The sequence below is a fragment of the Musca domestica genome, unplaced genomic scaffold (assembly GCF_030504385.1).
Source record: "Musca domestica strain aabys unplaced genomic scaffold, Musca_domestica.polishedcontigs.V.1.1 135, whole genome shotgun sequence".
NCBI lineage: Eukaryota > Metazoa > Arthropoda > Insecta > Diptera > Muscidae > Musca > Musca domestica.
In genome coordinates, this window is record NW_026712181.1 from 1,149,920 (window position 1) to 1,167,297 (window position 17,378).

The 17,378-nt window shown below is 36.9% G+C and overlaps 1 protein-coding gene across 1 annotated transcript in view; it reads left to right on the plus strand.

Annotated features, from left to right (window-relative positions):
- LOC101895118 (ubiquitin carboxyl-terminal hydrolase 46) overlaps nucleotides 1–13,966 on the plus strand; it is a 201,279-nt gene extending 187,313 nt beyond the window's left edge. Inside the window, exon 3 of the transcript XR_009341645.1 lies at nucleotides 13,817–13,966. The gene's annotated coding sequence lies outside the window, so the exon portion shown is untranslated. The remainder of the gene's footprint in view (nucleotides 1–13,816) is intronic.
- Nucleotides 13,967–17,378: the final 3,412 nt, after the last annotated feature.

Consider the following 17,378-nt stretch of genomic DNA (forward strand, 5'->3'; position numbering starts at 1 on the left):
TCACAAAGGAAGATAAACACGAACACAAGTGTCCTCTGCTGTCAGGCGGGGTATGTAACAATAGAAGTTTTACATTGCTTCGATTATAATGCCACCCGCATTGTGGCCCAGCAAACACAAGCACTTTTAACATGGCAGATGTCTTGAATTTCAAAATCAATGGATAAAATTCAATAGAAATTCAAAGAAAGAATACTAGAACGTCTTCTCAAACAATACCTAACAATATAAGTCCTTCTCATATAAGACCAAAGGTTTTTCTTGTAGAGGACCAAAAGGTCTTCTCATAGAAGACTAGAAGGTCTTCCCATAGAAGAACAAAGGGTCATGGAAGATCAGAAGGTCTTCTCGTAGAAGACCACAGGGTCTTCTCATAAAGGACCAAAAGGTGTTCTCATAAAAGACCAGAAGAAGGTCTTCTCATAGAAGACAGACGAAGGTATTCTAACAGGAGGAGATATTCTCATAGAAGACCAGAGGGTCTTTTCGTAGAAGACCACAGGGTCTTCTCATAAACGACCAGAAGAAGGTCTTCGCATAGAGAACCAGAGGAAGGTCTTCTCATAGTTCTGAAGAGGGTCTTCTAGAAGACAGAAGAAGGTATTCAGAAGACAGAAGCAGAAATTTTCATAGAATACCAGAAGGTCTTTATATAGAAGACCAAAAGATCTTCTCATAAAACACCAGAAGGTCTTCTCATAGAAAAGAAGGAGGTCCTCTCATAGAAGACCAGAAGGTCCTTTTTAAAAGTCCACCTAATAGAAGACCATAGGGTCTTCTTATAGAAGACCAAAGGGACTTCTTATAGAAGACAAAAGGGACTTCTAATAGAAGATCATAGAAAACCAAAAGTTCACTTAAAAGAAGACCAGAAGGTCTTCTCATAGAAGGCCCTAAGGTTTTCACATAGAAGACCCGAAGGTCTTCTCATAGAAGACGCGAAGGTCTTCTCATAGAAAACTCGGAGCTCTTCTCATAGAAGACTCGGAGCTCTTCTCATAGAAGACTCGTAGGTCTTCTCATAGAAGACTCGGAGGTCTTCTCATAGAAGACTCGGAGGTCTTCTCATAGAAGACCAGAAGAAGGTCTTCCCATAGAAGACCAGAAAAATGTCATCTCATAGAAGACCAAAAGAAGGTCTTCTCATAGAAGACCAGAAGAAGTTCTTCTCATTGAAGACCAAAAGGTCTTCTCATAGAGGACCAGAACGTCTTCTTAAAGAAGACCAAAAGTCCTTCTCATATAAGACCAAATGGTTTTCCCATTGAAGAGGTTCTGAAAGGTTCTTTTTATAGGAGACCAAACAGTCTTCTCGTAGAGGACCAAAAGGTCTTCTCATAGAAGACCAGATGGTCATCTCATAGAAGACCAGCAGAAGGTCTTCTCATGTAAGACCCGAAGAAGGTCTTCCCATAGAAGACCCGAAAAAGGTCTTCTCATAGAAGACCGGAAGAAGGTCTTCTCATAGAAGACCAAAATGTCTTCTCATAGAGGACCAAAAGGTCTTCTCATAGAAGACCAGATAGTCTTCTCATAGAAGACCAGAAGGTCTTCTCATAGAAGACCAGAAGAAGGTCTTCTCATAGAAGACCGCAAGAGAGTTTTCTCAGAAGGTCTTCTGAGAAGGTCTTCTATAAAACACCAAAGGTGGTCTTGTATGGAAGACCAGAAGGTTTTTTTTCCAAAAGGATCTTCTCATAAATGACCGAAAGGCCTCCTCATAGAAGAAGGTCTTCTCATAGAAGACCCGAAGAAGGTCTTCTCATAGAAGACCAGAAGAAGCTCTTCTTATAGAAAACCAGAGAAAGGTTATCTCATAGAAGACCAGAAGAAGGTCTTTTCATAGAAGACCAGAAGGTCTTTTCATAGAAGACCAGAAGAAGGTCTTCTCATAAAAGACCAGATAGTAGAAATACCGGAGAACCGGGTGCTTATTTCAGATTTTAAAATCGTTTTGGTTATTCAAAACTTTGAGCCTGACTCGATATAAGTTTGACAAAAATATTGCGATGTAGCAAGTTTGGACCGAATCGGGCACTCCCTTCGATGGATGGCAGTCCCAGACAAAGGGACGGACGGACATCGCATCGGTCCAAAGAGACCTTGGGTCGAAAACCGTTATATCAATGAGGCACGTTTTGGCCGATATATATCCTCTATAGCCATATGGCTGAGGGTATAAAAATGGCGACTGGTTTTGAAAGGTTAGTGTTTTCTATTCCGACCTTAATTACATGAAGTGACTTTTTTTTCGAAAAAAAGATATAGCTAAAGTTTGCTATTTTTTTTAATTTTTTAATAGACTAGAAGGCAATATTTAATAAAATTTTGAAGAAAATGTAATTTACCTTTATCATATCGAGGTCCCAGGATTCCAAATCCAAGGAGACACAACAATGTTGGGAGACCCTGCAGTAAATTTATTAAAAATTCTATCACAGCATTGAAGCATTAAAATGAATATTCCAATGCTTTCTGCAGCATCTTCTTCAAAATTTCAACACTCATGAGACGTCAACTCTTCTTGGGGACAAACTGTTGTTAATTAAAAATCTTTCAGCCATGTTAAAGAAGAAATCCAAAATATTCCAATTTGAAAAAATGATATATGTCACCAATAACCCATTCCTAATGATAGCATTATTGGCTATGAAAGGATTTATGGTTGCCATTATAAGTTATGAAGTGATTTATTAGCCCCCCGAAAAAAAAACTCCATAACTCTTTCCAACACCCCACTGTGGAATGAATTATGTAGCATCACTAATAGTTTCGAATTGTTTTTAATAAAAATAATACACATGTCTTTTTCCTTTGGTGTCTAGTTACAATAACAAAAAGAACGACGACGCCATCCAAAAAGGACGTGACATATGTGTGTGTACGTCTGTCTGGCTGGCTGTCTAGGAAATCTTGTGCGCATGTGCAGCTGCGATTCCATCCACCCTCTAAGATTTCTTTAACAACCAAATAAACATTCTTGGCACATACTAAAGATGTAATGACGATCCTTGTGAGTGATTTGGTCCTCAACAAACACTTATGCAAAGTATTTTAGGGGCCATATTGAGGGTGGGATGGAGGATATGGCTCTTTATGATCAAGTGTTACTTCCTCTGTTGGAGAAAAAAAAAAGTAGAACAACACAAAAACACATGTTTCTTAAAACATGGTCTGGATTTGTTGTCCTCCTGTTGTTTGTTGTCGTCCTGCGCAAGGACCAGGAAAAAATTAAAATGTTTCCTCTTTAGAAAAAATAAACAAATACCCGGAGATTCAAGGGCATTTGTTTATTTTTTCTAAAAAAGATACTTTTTGATTTTTTTCCGGGTCCTTGCGCAGGACGTCATGTGTACTTTTGTTGTCTTCGTGATGACAGTTTTTTTGTGGCTAACTCAATGATTCATCATCGCCCAGACAAAAAAGTTAAAGCTAGAATCTTAAAGTTGCGGGTGAGGTTCATTCTTGGTCCCAAGGTGTTAGATAAGACTGGATTTTTGGAAATTCGTACCAGCGCTGAGGAATCAGAAGAGCTACCACTGTTAAATATGGAATGAGGATCACTGATGGAGTGTATGATAGATGTACCAAAGGGTTTTTGGAAATGCGCAATATACATGGTGAGATAAAAGAAACTGCAACAACAACAAATGCCATAATTTTTACATTTTTTTTTTAATTTTTTGAACGAAAGCAAAAGTATCGGAAATAGCATCAAATTTTAGAATAAGTTTAGATTTGTTCGACTTGGTCACCTTTAGAACGAATTAAGGCCTACAAACGGCCAATGAAACCGCCACTCGCTGACCGAATGTTGCTCTGCGGTATTTTGGCCCATTCCCGGCGAAGCCTTTGCATGAGGTGATCGACACTAAAATTCTTCAGACACAATATTCCAACGGATTGGAGATCCGGAGATTTTGGTGACCCTTGTGTGCTGGAAATGAAGCGAGGAACCTCATTTTGAAACCATTCTTAGGTGGCGCATGCTGAGTGTTGAGTCCTGCTGAGTGTTGTCCAAGGTCTGCGGCCAAAATGTTTGCGTTCCCAAGGCTTTAATACAGCCTTCAGAATATTTTCGCTATGATATTCTGTATTTATTCTGATGCCACGGTCGATTAATACGAGCGGAGAGCGACCATCGGCTGTTATGGCGGCCCACACCAGGCGCTTGAGTGCTGGTGGCCAATCGAAGGTGCACATTTTCAGCTGACCTCTTTGGGAAGTCAATACGATCATTTGGTTTGTTTAAAAACTGCTGGACAACGAATGTTTTCTCATCGGAGAAAACCAAATTCGGCAGTTCACCACATTCGGCCAAGCGAAGAAACTCTTTAGCTCTTTTGAGTCTATTTTCTCTCTGTTGCGGTGTAAATTCTTGCATTTTTTGGAATATCAATGGCTTTACCCCGAGCTCATTTTTCAATATTTGCCGAATGGAATATTGCGGTATGTTCAGCTCACGAGCCATTTTTGGGCCACTGCGACGCGCTTCGTTACTTTTCGACGTTGCTTCATTACTTTTCGAACCATTTCTGCTGATGTCCCGAAGATTTATTCACATTTAAATGCTGGATGCTCTAACTATAGCCACTTGTGGTTATCCAGCCAAATATAAAGAAATCACAATATCACGCTTGAATTCCGTCACGAATAACTTTTTTTCTGAAAAATTCTCACCGAAATGCTTTTGTACGCTTGTAAACAATATAATGAGCTGTCATTGGAATAATTTTACCAGCTGTCGGAAGAGTGGCTTAGAAATGACAGCAGTTTGAAGTTGGTTGCAGTTTTTTCATCTCACCCTGTAAGTGTACGAAAAGTACTAAAAAGTACAATATTTTGAAACCCTTTCGTATCGTGTGAACGATTAGAGCTAAAAACTTGAAATTTGGAATGGGAATCAAGTTTGAGGAATAGGGTCGATGTAAGGAGGCAGTTTTGTACTTGTACGAAAAAGTGGTACTATATGGTATTCTTTTGTATCATGTAAACGGTTAGGACTAAAAACTTGAAATTTGGAATGGGAATCAAGGTTGAGAAGTAGCGTCGATGTTAGGCAGGTAGTTTTGAAAGTGTGTACTCTGGCATATGAAAAGTACTAAACGGTACTAATTTTTGTACAATTTGAATTTGGAGGAACGGATGGAGCTGGAATCCTGAAATTTTATCTGAGGTTGAGATATGCAAATGGTTTCTATAGGTCAAATACAATTTGGAAGCTTTTATTGCAGAAAGGCATTTTAAGCATCTGAAGTGGATTAACGAAATTTTGAAAGTGCCGTGTATAGACCCTTTAGAGGTACTGTGTTAAATAACTTTTTGAGGTCTTTCAAACGTGTATTCAAAGAATTTTTCAGTATCGAGTTCTATATGCCATTTATTCATAGACTCCTCATATCCATCCATCCTCCATCTTCTCTAAATCGGATTTATTTAATTTCCAATTGTTTTAAACTATAACAAAAATTGATAACCCCGCCGTTCATTCTCTCGGTTCGGTTGTTGTGTAACCTTTGACAAACGTTGGAATTTAATTCAGTTTTGAATTACAAAGGAGAAAAAAAAAACAATTGTTGCGACTACGTTCTTGTCCGTTGCTCGGAATGAAGGTCGTCGTCACCGTCGTTGTTGTTGTTGTCGGTGTTGCTGGTATTGTCATTGCATTTGTTATTCTTACTTTTTTTCTATCTCCTACACTTGTAATTCAATTCAATTAACATTAATTGATACAAACGAGGGAATATGCCAGTGTGGCTGCCAGCTAGCCGGTCATTTGCCAGCAGCAAATTTATCCGAACAGTGGGTGAAAGAACTAAAAAAAAAGTAAAAAAGTATTAGTCGGTTTTGTCGACAGATGTATACCCACAGCCAATGCTCGATTTTTTTAGATATATTTTGACTTCATTTATGATTTTTCAATTTTTTGACCCTCTATGGAGTAGGTTCCGGTATGGGCAAAATTACAAGAAAATCGAACATTTATATCCAATTTTATGCGAAATCATAAATTTCATATTCATCTCAGGTTTCTGGTTGAGAGAAATATTTAGATATATCAATTTGTAAAGAAGGACCGACTTATAACAGATAAAGGCATTGAAAATTGTGACCCTTTGTGGTTGTGGTACCAGAAGGGGTTAGCAGATATATATATCATCTTCACAACAGATCCACAGCAAAAATGAAGAGAGTTGGATGTTTTTTTCTCATTCTTTGAGCGTTTTGTTTTTCAAAATCTTGAAACCTATGTGGGGGAGGTGCCAGAAGAAATGGTCCGATCTCTACCATCTTTATAACAGATCTTGTGTTAATAGGAATATTGAGCTGTACCAAGTCTGAATGGAATCGGATGTTAGTTTCGTGTTTTATGAGCTTCTTGGTTACTCAAAATGTGGACCCTTTGTGGTGGAAGTACCAGATGGAGTGGACCGATATATCCCATATTGATAGCAGATCTTATGTTACTAAAAACAATGCGAAGTATGAAATATAAAGAGCACCGGATGCGTATTTCGGATTTTATAATCATATAATTCAAAACTTTGACCCCTCGTGGGGGAGGAACCAGAAAAAATGGTCCTATCTCTACCATTTTTATAACAGATCTTGTATTGATGAAAATATGGAGATGTACCAAGTCTGAATGGAATCGGATTTTAATTTCGGGTTTTATGAGCTTCGTGGGCATTCAAAAATGTTGACCCTTTGTGGGGGAGTTACCAGAATGAGTAGTCCAATATATTCGATCTTCACACCATACCTTGAGTTGATAAAAATATTGTGATTTGTGCAAATTCAAGACAATCGGACTCTTACATAACATTTTATAAGAGTTATAGGTATTCAAAATTTCGACCCTTTGCGGTGGAGGTACGAGAAGATATTGTCCGGTCTCTACCATTTTTATAACAGATCTTGTGTTGATAGAAATATTGAGATGTGCCAAGTCTAAATGGAATCGGATGTTAATTTCGCGTTTTATGAGCTTCATATATATTCATAATTTTGACCCTTTGTGAAGGAGGTACAAGAATGAGTGGTCCAATATATTCCATCTTCACACCAGACCTTTAGATGATAAAAATATTGTGATTTGTGTAATTTGAAGACAATCGGACTCCTACATCACATCTTATAAGAGTTAGAGAATTATTTAAAATGTTGACGCTTTGTGGGGGATGTCTTTGATCTGATGCAAATATTAGGAATTGCAATGTTTGAGCAACATTGTATTATTCTTTCTCTTTCTGTGCAGTAAAATATTTTCTTCAAAGATTCCGACCTTTTGTGAGGGAAGTATCAGAAGGAGTGGACCAATATTGCCCATCTCCGACCTCAATCTAAGTTTGATGATAAAATTACACTGTACCAAGTTTATACCAAATCGGATACTCCCTTTGAGAGTTATCGTGCGAACCAGCCAGACAGAGTGGCTTAAGTACGGAAGGACGGACTTCGCTAGATCGATTCCAAATGTCCTGAAACGGATTTGGTCCAAAGAGACGTAGGGTCTAAAGCCGTTATTACGATGAGGCGAATGATGTATAGCCTCGCTAGGTATTAAAAAATTAAAAACAAGCTAAAAAGCAGTAGGCCGAACTTTGAATACCCTCCACCATTTGGAACGAATTTGAAAATAAAATCCTTAAAAAATTCTGTTAAAATTTTAAAAATACCGAATATAGCCGTTATATTGGGGTCTATAAGACGTGGACCTACATAGGCATTGTTTGCCATTAGTCATTGCCATATTCAAATTCGAAACTTGAAATAAACGGTGAATAATGTAGCTAAAATCCTCAAAATATCGTATATAGGGAGGTAGCGTTATGTCGGAACTGTGCGAAGACCTGAACCAGCATAGACAATTTTCTGCCATGATGGATAATTTTCTGCCATAGGCTGTAGTATCCATTACGAACTTCAAATACGACATTCCAAACAATTTCGGTGAGTACTGTACCTAAACTCGTCAAAATACCGAATATAGGGAGGTACTGGTATATATGGTCTATACGAAGACCTGGACCTGCATAGATAATTTTTTGTCACAGACTGTAGTTCCCATTGCGAACTTCAAATACCAAATTTGAAACAATTCCGGTGAATAATGACGCTAAAATCATCAAAATACCGAATATCGGGAGGTATCGTTATATGGGGGCTATACGAAGACGTGGACCTGCACAGACAATTTTCTGTCACAGACTGTAGTTTCCATTACGAACTTCAAATACCAAATTTGAAACAATTCCGGTTAATAATGTTGCTTAAATCATCAAAATACCGAATATCGGGAGGTGCTGTTATATGGGGGCTATACGAAGACGTGGACCTGCACAGACAATTTTCTGTCACAGACTGTAGTTTCCATTACGAACTTCAAATACCAAATTTGAAACAAATCCGGTGAATATTGACGCTAAAGTCATCAAAATACCGAATATAGGGAGGTACCGTGATATGGGGCCTATACGAAGACCTGGACCTGCGCAGACAATTTTCTGTCATAGGCTGTAGTATTCATTACGAACTTCAAATACCAAATTTGAAACAATTCCGATTAAAAATGTCGCTAAAATCATCAAAATACCGAATATCGGGAGGTGCTGTTATATGGGGGCTATACGAAGACGTGGACCTGCACAGACAATTTTCTGTCATAGGCTGTAGTATCCATTACGAACTTCAAATACCAAATTTGAAACAATTCCGGTGACAAATGTCGCTAAAATCATCAAAATATCGAATATTGGGAGGTACCGTTATATGGGGACTATACGAAGACGTGGGCCTGCACAGACAATTTTCTGTCATAAGCTATAGTATCTATTACGAATTTTAAATACCAAATTTGAAACAATTCCGGTCAATAATGTCGCTAAAATCATCAAAATACCGAATATCGGGGGGTTACGTTACAGGTTATACGATGACGTGGATCTGCACAGACAATTTTCTGTCTTAGGCTGTAGTATCCATTACGAACTTCAAATACCAAATTTGAAACAATTCCGGTTAATAATGTCGCTAAAATCATCAAAATGCCGAATATCGGGAGGTATCGTTATATGGGGGCTATACGAAGACGTGGACCTGCATAGACAATTTTCTGTCTTAGGCTGTAGTATCCATTACGAACTTCAAATACCAAAATTTTAAACAATTCCGGTTAATAATGTCGCTAAAATCATCAAAATACCGAATATCGGGAGGTGCTGTTATATGGGGGCTATATGAAAACGTGGGCCTACATGGCCCATTTACGAACTTAACCTGCCTACTGGAAAAATAAACATGTGTGCAAAATTTCAGCCTTCTATCTCAATTCGTTCGAAAGATAGCATGCGTAAAATAGGCAGACAGTCGGACAGACAAACAGATGGACAGACAGACAGACAGGCGGACTGACATGGCTAAATCGACTTAGATTTTTACGCCGATCAAGAATATATATACTTTGTTGGGTCTGACATGAGTATTTCGAGGAGTTACAAACGGAATGACAATGTTAATATAGTATGGTGGAGGGTATAAAAAATATATATTGCCTTGAAACATCTATCGCTAGGTAATACTTCGTTATAGATTTTTATAGTTTAAATTATTTTTTTTTTTTATAATCATTTAGTTAAATAATTTTTTTTATTTTAAAATTGACTTTTTATGAAGCCTTTAAAAAGGGTGAAAATTTAGCTGAGCCAGATTTGACATTATTTAATATTCGCAAAGTGCATTTAATAAATAAATAATAGCCAAATCAAAACCTACAAAGAGTTGAAAATTTTTTCGAATTATTTCAAACGCCATGATGAGGTATAAATTTATCATCAAAGTCGTCATCCCCATTGTCGTGCCTCGAGCGCCATCCATCTATCTTCATCAATAAATATTAAATAATAGAAATCTCCATGTTCCCAATCAATTGAGAGTGACATATTTATTGTTATTTTTTTAAATTGATTTTTAGTTGGATTTTTAATTAAATAGAAATAGAAAAAACAAATGAATTCTCCCACTCGAGACGTGAGGCAGAGCAAAAATCCCACCCTTACCCTTTTGCAACCTTTTCTCCATTGCAAAGCAACCCCTTTTCATTGTGGAGCAATCTCAAAGCCATTCAAGAGTCAATGAATTCATTGAAATTCATTAAATGCCTTTTTTCTGTTGAAGGGCTTCAAAAACCCTTTTTTTATGAAAAACAAAAAACGAACTTTCGCAACTATTTTAATTACTCTTTTTTTGTGAGAGTTCGGCGAAATATAAATGGCATTCCATGATTAACCAACGCGTAATTTATGCTTTAATAATAAAGCGACTATGAAATAATAAAAAAACAAAGAATTTAATTTAATTGTGGAATGGTGAATTTTAAATTCCTGTGGTGGAAAATCGCTCCTGTTAGGCAAGTAATTAACGTCGTAATTGGATGTATTTATTTTCTGTGAATTTTTTATTTTCGGAGAGAATGTCAAGATATGTAATGAGAGGAATTCAAAACACGTTAGACAATAAGAGTCGGTTTGTCGATGAAAATATATCATCAGCCTATGATTACACTGGGCAACACAGGAAAAATAGAAAATATTATGAAACTAGAGCTAAAAATATGGAACACGTCTAACGGCGTTTTGAAAGTTATATCGCAATGTAACTTGAATGGAGGGTGAAAGTTTCCGTCTCCTCCACATTTTTTTGTAATATTCGGATTAAGATTCCTAGGAATCCTTGCATTTTAGGTATATATAGGGGGAGATAAAAAATCCGCAACAAAGTCAAACGCAATAATTTTTACATTTTATTAAATGAAAGAAAAAAATGTCGGAAATAGCATCAAATTTTAGAAGAAGTTTAGATTTCTTCGAATTGATCACCTTTGGCACGAATTATGGCCTTCAAACGGCCAATGAAACCGTCACACTTTGCCCGAATGTTGCTCTGCGGTATTTTGGCCCATTCCCGCCAAAGCCCTTGCTTCAGGTGATCGACACTTTCATATTTTTAGTGCCAACGAAAATACTCCAGACAACCGTCCAACCGATTGGTATCCGGAGATTTTGGTGGCCATTGTGCGCTGGAAATGAAGCGAGGAAACTCAATTTGTAACCATTGTGTGATGAGTGCGATGGTGCTGAGTCCTGTTATAATGTCCAATGTCTGCGGCCAAAATGTTTGCGTGTCTAATATTCGGCATTTATTTTGATACCACGATCGCCAGAAGTAATACGAGCGGAGAGCGACCATCGGATGTTATGCGGGCCCACACCATCACCATGACCGGCGCTCGAGTTCTGGTGGCCAACCGAAGGTGCACATTTTCAGCTGATCTCTTTGGCAAGTAAACACGATCATGTTGTTTGTTTACAAACTGCTGGACAACGAATGTTTTCTCATCGGAGAAAACCGAATTCGGCACTTCACCTCTTTCGGCCAGTGCGTACAATAACTTTCCACGGGAGTATCATATTGGATCCAAACTTGGTACATCGTAATATTATTATCAACCTTAGATCGAGTTCGGTGATGGACAATATCGGTCCACTCCTTCTGGTACCTCCCCCACCAAAGGTCGAAATACTAAAAAAATAGACAGGATAATCCCAAAGAGAAAAGATAATCCCGATTTCGCTCCAATTTTATTAACCCAAGATCTGGTGTGAAGATGGACAGTATAGGTTCACTTCTTCTTGTACCTCCCCCACAAAGGGTCACAATTTTGAATATCCATGAAGCTCATAAAACGCGAAATTAACATATGATTTTCTTCAAAGTTTGCACATCTCAATAGATCGGACTATTCTTTCTGGTACCTCCCTCTCAAAGTGTCAAAGTTTTGGATAACCAAAACGATCACAAAATCCGAAATAAGCATCCGGTTCTCTTTATATTTCACACATACCATAATTTCTACTAACACAAGATCTGCTATGAAGATGGGATATATATCAGTCCTCTCCTTCTGGCACCTCCTCATAAAAAGCGAAATAAACATCCGATTATATTCAGGCTCGGTACATCTACATATTTCCATCAACACAAGATCTGTTATAAATATGGTAGAGATTGGACCATTCCTTCTGGTACCTCCCCTACAAAGGGTCATCGTTTCGAATAACAAAAACGACAGACAGACATACACCCCAAGATCCACTCCAAATGTCCATTTCGATGAGGCACATTTTGGCCGTATCAAATGGGAAATTCTTTCCTTTTGAGATAATTTATCAAATATCTTACCACGTTTGGGAAGATTTCAAAACAAGAAGAACTTTGCCAAAATTTTATTTGAAATTTGATTTGCTGAGCTAGGTCCCTTTTTAAAGTTTTGCCTTGCGAACATTTATTTATGAAATATCTATTTTGACTAATGTCCTATTTAAAGAAGGACTCTCAAAGGTCTTTTGCCTATAGAAGATCGATCAAAGACCTTTTGTACACCGAAGACATCTCAAATATTATTAAGAAGAACTCTTCAGGATCCTACATCCTCATATATCTAAAACTCCTCTTGAGGGGATTCATATACATATAACCCATTTTCAAAGATTTTCAGTACATAAAAAATCTAAGATAGGTATTCTGATAGGTACTCTGAACAAAGATCCCTTCAAAGATGTCTTCTATTATTTTAAGAGACATCTTAAAAGGCTTCTTTGTTCAGGGGATCTCTCAAAGATCTTCTAAAGGCCCTTCACAAGCCTTCTATATATAAAAGACCTATCTAAGATTTTTTATGTATTGAAAATATTTAAAATCGGTTATATTCTTATAAATCCTATCAAGAGGGGTTTTTATCTTCAAAACAGTTCTAAAGGTATTTTAAAAAGCGAATGCCTCAAAGAAATCATCTATGTACATAAAGGCTCATCGAAGGTATTCTATGTGTAGTCTCTGCCCGTGGAAAATCTCTGAGAGGTCTACTATACCTTTACGGGTAATGTCTCTCAAGAAAAAATTAAATTTAAATTAAAGACACAAGGTACATTTTTCTCTGATTCAGAACGGGTTGACAGAGGGAGAGAGAGAGGATGGATAAACAGAGAAAAACTAAATGTATTTAAAAAATCACAAAAACGGAACACAAATTTCAAAATAAAAATGTTTGAAACCTGTAACTTCCCATTTAGAACCCAGAATATACGATTCTTTAACAGATAAAAGGGTCCACACAACAGAATCTAAAAATGAAGCTGGGTTGATACTGGGTCCAAATGAAACTTCTCGATGAGTATTTTCCGAATATATGGACCTTATAGACTTTTGAGGGAAATTGCAGCTAAAGGGGTTCACTGAACAGAATTTAAGAATGAAGCGGGGTTGAGGCTGAGCCCAAATGTGAGGTCCTGAGGAGAAAAACTTGCAAAAGAATGCTACCCACGAAAGGTCTCTTAAAGGACTTTTATCAATAGTTTTTTATTTATAGGAATCCCCCACATAACAGAACATCTATCAGATCTTCTATCTACGGAAGCTTTTTAAAACGATTTCTATTCACAGAAAACATCTCAGAGGCATTACATCCATAAATGGGATCATTTTTGTATTTTTTAATTGAATGTTGTAATAAATTCTTATCACATTTTTTTGGGTAGCATACTTTTAGGTCATAATATTATTATAAAATGTGTTGCCTAACTTTAGGCATCACAATAAAAAATACTATTTTTATGATTTAATTCTGCTGTTGCTGCTCCTACCAGCAATGAAGCCTTCTCTGGCCTTTTTTAATAAATCCCCATAAAATTTAAGATTATTTTAATTTTTTTCAGAATCTAATATATTAATTTGCTCTTTCATTTCATTTTCATTACAGGTAGGTGTGCTGAGTCCTTCTAGCTGTAGTTGTGATGTAATAAAAACATTGTTATTCACTTGTGTAAGTATGCAAATGTATGGAGAGACCATCAACCAAACAGGATACTTATATAATTTTTTTTGCAAAAGTTTTTTATTTTATTTTGAATTTTTCTTCACCTCCTTCTAATGAGCATTGCTCATTTTGGGTTGGTTGGGAGAAGGAATACATTGGGGTTTGAGTTTCTCTATCGTCGTGGAAAATGTTTTTCCGCCATTTGTTGGTGTGACTCATCCATTTACTCAGCAACCCCCCACCCTCCTCGTATTTTTGCTTCTTAAAAACTGCTGTGAATGAAAGTAAAAGTGCAATATGACACTTTCCACAAAAACATTGTTTAGTCATTCAAGGCAAGTTAGAATTTGCCCACTTCGTTCAATCATCATCATGAGGCGTAGGGCGATGGGGCGACTTGTGGCTTCCAAGAAATGAGTCATGACTGAATGTAAAGGAAAATAATTGAAGGGGAAAGAAACGAGTAAATTAATTTTCAATAATTATTTCGATAAGGAAAGAAATGAAAAATTAATAATAAATATTTAAAATAATAAAAATATAAGAGAATTTCCGATAAAAATGCCTATAGATGGAATATCTGGTAATTTTTATTCCTAACCCAAAATTGTGGTGATAAAACTATGCAACACAAACAACAATTACAGGAAAAATGAGCAAAAGTATTGGCCGGCGCTTGAGGCTTTAATACTCCCTCCAGAATATTTTCGCGATAATATTCGGCATTTAATCTGATGCCACGGTCGAATAATACGAGCGGAGAGCGACAATCGGCTGTTATGATGGCCCACACCATCACCATTGCCGGCGCTTAAGTTCTGGTGGCCAACCGAAGGTGCACATTATCAGCTGACCTCTTTGGCAAGTAAACACGATCATTTTGATTGTTTTCAAACTCTGCTGGACAACGAATGTTTTGTTTTCTCATCGGAGAAAACCAAATTCGGCAGTTCACCACTTTCGGCCAAGCGAAGCAACTCTTTAGCTCTTTTGAGTCTATTTTCTTTCAGTTAAAGTATAAGTTCTTGCACTTTTTGTAATTACATGCTTTACTCCGAGCTCATTTGTCAATATTTGCCGAATGGAATATGGCGCTATGTTTAGCTCTCGAGCCATTTTTCGGCCATTACGACGCGGGTTTCGATCAAGTCTCTTTTTATACCCTACAGCACAAGATGGTCAGGGTATTATGTCTTTGTGCATTTTTGTAACAGGCAAAAGGAAACGAGATAGACCCATAGTTGCTTTTGGTGGTCTGCATAGAATCACATTCTGAGTCAATTTATGCTTCTCCGTCATTTGCTTGGCCCAAGGACGAACCATATTAAAATTGGAGATAATCGGTGAAAATTTAGATATAGCTCCCATATATATCTTCGTCCGATTTGCGTTTTATTGTGAACCAAACGTGTAATATCAGCCCGAATAGCATGGAATCAGGCCCAAAAATAAGTATGCCAAATTTGATCGAAATCGGTTCAGATATAGCTATAGCTCCCATATATATTGTTCATCCGATTTGTTATTTTTGTCCTCCGCAGCCGTAATATTCACTCTGTAACAACAATATTTGGGGACATATATCAAATAAAGCTCAGAAATACATTTGCTAAATTTTATCGAGATCGGTTCAGATTTGGATATAGCTCCCGCATATAACTTCGTCCGATTTACTTTTTATTGTGCACCAAACGTCTAATATTTGTCCAAATGGGATGAAATGTGGCACTTACGACCGAATTGAGTCTAGAAGCTAGTATGCCAAATTTGATTGAAATCGGTTCAGATATAGCTATAGCTCCCATATATATTGGTCATCCGATTTGTTATTTTTGTCCTCCGCAGCCGTAAAATGCACTCTGTAACAACAAAATTTGGGGAAATATATCAAATACAGCTCAGAAATATATTTGCCAAATTTTATTGAGATCGGTTCAGATTTGGATATAGCTCCCATATATAACCTCGTCCGATTTGCCTTTTATTGTGCACTAAACATCTAATATTTATTCAAATGGGATGAAATTCGACATTTACGACCGAATTGAAGCTAGAAGCTAGTATGTCAAATTTGGTGAAGATCGGTTCAGATATAGCTATAGCTCCCACATATACTGTTCATCCGATTTGTTATATTTGTTACCCACAACCGTGATGTGCACTCCGTAACAACGATATTCAGGGAAATATATCAAATACAGCTCAGAAATATCTTTGCCAAATTTTATCGAGATCCGTTCCGGTTTGGATATAGCTCCCTAATATATATCTTTATCTGATTTCAAATTAATTTTGCACCAAATGGGCAATACAAGTCCGAATTTAAAAGATACAAATGCTTCGGCATATTTAGTCCTTGGAAATTTAAATTATAATTATAATCATCGCGTGTATGATTGAATTCTCCCATAAAAACTTTTAATTGTTATGTGGAGCTCTACTAAATTAGCAAAGTGGTGTAGGGTGTCATAAAGTCGACCGCGTCCGACTTTATGACTTTCTTTACTGGTTTAATTTCAAAATAACAGCTCCAAAAGAAATTTACATCAGATAATTTCCATGTGTGCAGATATCTACCCCATGTTTACATACTCTTAATTTCACTTTCCCTCCTCTCGAAATCTTCACCTACCTCACATAAAGCCAGTGCTTGTGACTTCTTTAAAACTAAAAAAACTGCTAAGAAAAAAAATCATCTGTTCACCTGATAAAAGTAAAAGAAAACAAATAATATTTACTTTTTGCAAACAACAATCCAACAGCCTCAGCCAGCTAGCTAGTCAGCCTTCAGAATCTCCCTTTAGAAATCACAAATCATAAAAAAACAACTGGTATTTGAATCACTGATACGCTCTCTCTCTCTCCCACTCACATACACATAACTATTTTTTCATGTTTAATCAAATTGTTATCACATTACTGCTGTTCAAACTGAAAATCTATCAAAAAATAAGCAAATAAGAAACTTCTCAACTGCACACAGACACCCGAGAAGAGAGCAAAAGGAATTGAAAATATACAAATTATTTAAAATTATCTCCCTCTTTCAATGTTTTAATAACAAACATAGGCCAAGCACGAGCAGGCTCTGTTAGATATCTGTAATTTAACATTGCCCACATTATTATGGGAGAGATTGAAATAGAGAGCGAGAGAGAGAAAGAGAGCCCACAAACGAATGCACTTTGTGGAAACAAAACTCTATCTCAGAGATTCTTTATTCAAGTGGTATTGGTGATGACAGGGCACTTACTTGGTTTATTGTTATTTGGGTGCCTTCTCTCTCATTTTTATTGTTGTTTTTTTAAGAAAAGTAAAATATTTTATCAGTTTGTCGCTGCCGCCATAAAACCTTATCCTCTTTAATACTCATATGTTTGTATATTGTTTGTGTATTTGTATATATTTCAAATAATCATTTTTCATACATTGTTTTGATATTTCTATTATGCTTCGAGTTAAGTCAGTTAGTGAGTGATTGAAATTGAACGTGACATTGGTCATC